Source organism: Littorina saxatilis, linkage group LG15 (assembly GCF_037325665.1).
Source record: "Littorina saxatilis isolate snail1 linkage group LG15, US_GU_Lsax_2.0, whole genome shotgun sequence".
In the NCBI taxonomy this organism is placed as follows: Eukaryota; Metazoa; Mollusca; class Gastropoda; order Littorinimorpha; family Littorinidae; genus Littorina; species Littorina saxatilis.
The window spans coordinates 14284847-14289846 of record NC_090259.1 but is presented as its reverse complement, the minus strand read 5'-3'; the positions used below and the strand labels follow the sequence as shown (position 1 = coordinate 14289846).

The 5000-nt window shown below is 36.3% G+C and overlaps 1 long non-coding RNA gene across 1 annotated transcript in view; it reads right to left on the bottom strand.

The window, feature by feature from the left end:
* Nucleotides 1-696: 696 nt before the first annotated feature.
* Nucleotides 697-5000, bottom strand: part of LOC138948636 (uncharacterized) — a 6451-nt gene continuing 2147 nt past the window's right edge. The window contains exons 3-6 of the long non-coding RNA XR_011450046.1: nt 4944-5000; nt 3893-4009; nt 3236-3282; nt 697-2272 (exon numbers count right to left, since the gene is read on the bottom strand). The exon at nt 4944-5000 is cut by the window's right edge and continues 22 nt beyond it. This is a non-coding gene — a long non-coding RNA (uncharacterized lncRNA). The remainder of the gene's footprint in view (nt 2273-3235; nt 3283-3892; nt 4010-4943) is intronic.

The window sequence follows — 5000 nt, the reverse complement described above, 5'->3', positions numbered from 1 at the left end:
GTTTCACTCCGAGTGTGCCAGCACCGGCCCTCTACCCGCCAAACCCCCACTAGGCAGGGAAAGTGGTTCGACCTTGCATGAATGCAGGGCAAGTTCGAGTTTGCTAGCTAAAATTGCTGCTAGTGCTTGCCTTGTCTAGATCTGGAACTTTTTCAATTGGATTTTTTCTCTCTATTATACTGGAATAAGTGGGTGCTTTTCTAGATCTAAGCATCGACCGAATTAGATAATGATGTTCCTTGCATTGCATTCTCCTAAATCTGTTATTCTAACCAGTTTGTTTAAGAATATAATTGTTCGTTTTTTGTTGATAAGCCAAGATTTTTTCTTTTTTAAGTAAGTGGTTTCACACGTACAACATGAGACCCACATGCACTAGACAATGGAAGTTGAGGTCCTCGTTCAATACCGCAAATGCCAGTATTATACTTCAGACTCCTTATGGAGGAATGTGTGGGGTTTGGGTGTTGAACTTGAAGTGGCAGATTGTTTGCACAGGTATGAATGTTCGTACGTTCGTACGTGCACGCATGTATGCAGGCATTTGTTTGTCAAGCAGGAACATGCAACATTTTGTTGACCGTATGTGAGTGCGTGTGTAATAAAACCAACGACAAACAATACAAAAAGCTCCAGCTCTGCTTCTTCACCAGTCACAGACGCATTGCGTTGTTCAGCTTTCCAGAAATATATTAAACTCAGTCAGAACCGGCTTCATGAATATTTTATTTCAGGAAAAATCAATCGAATCTACACAAAAAAAGGTTATTGCGTTGTTCTGTCTTTGAGACTGTACCACGTAATATTGAGCTTCTAGAAGAAACATGTCTGTGGCATAGTTTGACCCAACAGATAGAGAAGTCAACAGAGGTATTCTGCCGTCAGCAGCTTTATTGCTGTTTTGAATTTGATCTTGCATAATTTTATTACATAATTTTGCAACACACAAAGAAATCGTAATTGAATATTTTTACGCAAAATTGAATAATTCGCAAACATGTTTGTATGAACAAATATTATTTTAAGAAAATATGAGTGTGAGGATGGACGTATTTTGAGTGAAGTAGCAGAAATTCTTTTTAAGTTCTTTAGCTACATGCACACGTTCTGTTAATTACGTTCTTAGCAGGGAGATCCAGATTAATAATACTGCTGTGACAGGTTGTGGTTTCCATACACACTTTGAATACAGGAAAACAAAAACAAAAACACAGTTAAAAAAAAATGTGCACATAGGATTAAATCATTAAAGTGTACAGAATAAAAGCAACATATGTACAAATACAAATCTCGTGGTTCTCTTGTCAAACCCACTGTAGTAAGCACAGAATAGGAGAGAAGATTTTGGAGAAGGTGGCTTTACCTACTGAAGCAAATGATCAAGAGGATTCTAAGCATCCAGTGCTAAAGCTCTCAAATCACAAGACATACACACTTGTTGTGGCTATCCGAACTGTTGATTTAAAAAAAACCATACCTACAAATTGAAAACATCTATTACAAAATTAAATATATTGTATGGATCTGTCTTTGTAAAATATACTGTACAGAAAATGTTAAATAATCTGCACAAATCTCGTGGTTCTCTTGTCAAGTAGTAGGCACAGAAAAAAAACCAAAAAAACCTGTGTTTTGTTTTGTAAATTATACTTTACTAAATGTGTACAGTATTCTAAGAAAAAAAAATTCTTCCTTTTTATCATATCAATTGCCTCCCTTGAATTTTATTTGTAAAATAATTCTGAGAAAAAAACTTTTTACTTAAAAGCAGTGCAATCAAGAAAATGGGTACAACCTGTGTGTATACCTTTATTCCTTATTCTTTTTATTTAATTGAGGATGTCACTACGCAGTTTTACTGATTTAAAAAAAAAATTCGCTTCAAATTATCTCCCTTGAACAAACACTTCTTTTTACAATTAAATTTTGTTTACACGAAGAGGTAGTTATAAGGGTATATATACAAAAAAACAATATTGCAACCTTAGATGTATTTACATTTGGACTAATTCCATTAAAAAAAAATTCAAACTATAAATGATAAATCAAAATAAAACAGATTTTGAGGCTGTGCACAAGCTAATAGGATTAAACACGAAAGTCGTACCCAAGAATCGTCAAATATTTTTGCTAACAGCTATACTTAAACATAAGAAAATATGATCTGCATCTCTTGTTATGAAGATGATGGCACTGGTCCACCGAAGTGCATGCCATATATGCTTTACTGTGCGCTCTCCCTCTCAATGGTCTTTCTCTGGCTGACTCGATTCTGAGGAGATAAAAGAAAACACATTCAGTACAAGCTGTAAAAAATAACAACAAAACTAGTATTACTTAAAGTAGCTGCTGGTTTCTGAGTATTTGATTGAAGGCCCAATCCGACTTGTAAGAAGTTTGCCCGACTGTCGCAGATTTGGTCAGGTATGGAGTAAAATCATGCCTCAATTTGGTAACATACAAACTGCAATATTCTAAGGCTGTGAGTGTGAGAATACATCGGTGCCACTTTTTAAAAACTTTCTTTTTGTGTGTGCGCATGTTTTAGTGCCAAAAATGAAGAGGCCGAGTGCTCTCTCTGCAAAACTTGTGTGAAGCTTCAGAGCTCTATCAATGGTTTGAAAGAAAAAACATACCTTTCCATTTTTGACGTTCTTGTTCCCTTCCCTGTGAAATTTACTGTCCGTAGGTTACCGGATTTTGTTAATGTCCGTGAAAACCTCAACTATTCATTGCTGAGTGCCTAGTGATAGCTATCCCCCCCAACGACCTAGCACTGCTGAATCCTGATTCTTCCCATTGTTTGATTCTGTAATGAAATTGTGTAGTTGGTAGTTATGTGAGCTTCTTCTTGGAGGGGTGGGGGGGGGGGGGGGGGGGGTGCTGGTTGGTTGGGTTTTTGGGGGTTATTAAACCATCAGATTAAAAAGTAAGACTTCATTGTAATGTGCAGATATTTGTTCAGGTGCCCACCATTTTCTATGTGAAAACATGTTGCTAACTAACATGAACCCAACCATAAAACGTGATGTAGGTGAGTAGCCCATCTAGAAAAAAGAACCTGTTCTAATTCGGAATTAGAACAGGTTCGTTTTTCTAGATGGGCTACTCACCTACATCAAGTTTCATGGTTGGGTTCATGTTAGTTAGCAACATGTTTTCAAATTCTCATCAGGCAATCACGGCTGACACTAAACACAGAACAGGTGGGAGAGACATAATTCAATTTACTCACCTTCCTTGCATTGTGAGACTGGCCATATGAATCTGCTGAAGTAGTTCCTGCACATATTTAATCAAATATTCATCTTAATAACGTGTTAATATCGCTTGTTCTAGCAAATCAGACTTGACAGTTTTCTGATGGCTTGCACAATTTAAGAGCTTGCCTGTCCCCAATCATTACAATAAGAAACAACATCTAGTATGCAAGTATTTTCAGGGTATGAAGATTTTAATATAATGTCGGTTCTTCTGGGGGCATGGAGAAACACCTTACACAAAGTAGAACATACACAACAAATTTCAAACAATTGAGGTCACACCATAGTTTTACTCACAAACAAACAACAGCAATACAATAAACAGTCTGCAAACGCCTACATGTTGTATAAAGAAACAAAGAAGCACATGAAGACGGGCTTTGTCAAGTAGACCATTATAGCGAATGAGCAACAGCTGATGATCCAGACCACCAAATTGACATGATTTCCCCTTATTCAGTTTGTGATTGTAGTCATATTGACGATGCATGACTTCAATATTTCAAAGTAAGTCTCTTGGTGCGTTTACGGATACATTCATTGTCACAATTACGGACATGCTAATGTCTAACCTGGGTAAACTTCAATTCATGACTTTTTTCAAACTGGCAAAGAAATTATGAGCATACCAGAATTATTTTCCTGTTAGACTGTCTTCTTCTTTTTCTTCTTCTGCGTTTGATATTCAATTCATGGCTGTCATATCGTCAGTGGCTGCCATGAAGTCTGCAGTCTTCAGTGTCGGACTGTCAAATTAGATGATATTGTAAAGAAAGTAAGTAACATCTCATGATATTCTAACTTCAATTACATCACCTGTCTCACAGTCTGCCTCTTTAAAAATTAATGAATAATTTCAGTAACATAATTTTTGGGTAAAAAATAAAAAGGTATGAGAAATAATCCTTACTTTTTTTGTAATAACCCTCACCACCAATTGTTTTATTTCATTTCCATTTTAACAGATTTAGCACCTCTCCGAAAGCCAGAAATACACTTTAAATCCCACGCCCCCCCCCCCCCCCCTCGGCCCCCCTACATAAACTAATTAAATAACTACTTAAGGAAAAAAATCCTTACATCATAAAAAGTCAGAACCACCAAAACCACCCACCCCCCCCCCCCCCCCCCCCCACCCATCCAATAAAACCTGAATACAAAAACACTTCAAAATAAAAAATGAAAACATTGAATTCCACTTACAAAATATAAAAGTTGTTATGCTTTATTTTCATTATCTGTTTACAAACACATACATTGCTGTGCAAATCTTTTTAAAAACATCAATGCCTGAGACACCAGTAACCTGTTTATATTGTTGACCTTGTAGCTTTTCAGTTTAAGAGGCTGTTCTGGAATCTGCACTAAAGTCAAACATAACCATGAATACCGTGGGAAAAATATTACATCACCAAGACCGAAAAAATAACACCAACCGACACTCCTCACCCTTATTTCACCCACTATGCCAACCCAAAGACTGGAAAATAATAATCAAATACAGAATGAACAAAAATGCTTGATTTCATTTCTTCAATGATAAGTTGAAAATCTTCATTCTTCATAATAATGTTATTGGCATAATGTGTAATTGCCACAATTTACAGAGTTTAATTAAAAAAAATGATGCGTTAAAAATCAAAGTGAAAACATTTGTTTTTATACTGATACCTTATTTACCTTGTGGTTTGTGTGCCTCAGGTTTAGGAGCGGCTCAAACGTCCTCTGCTCCTCAGT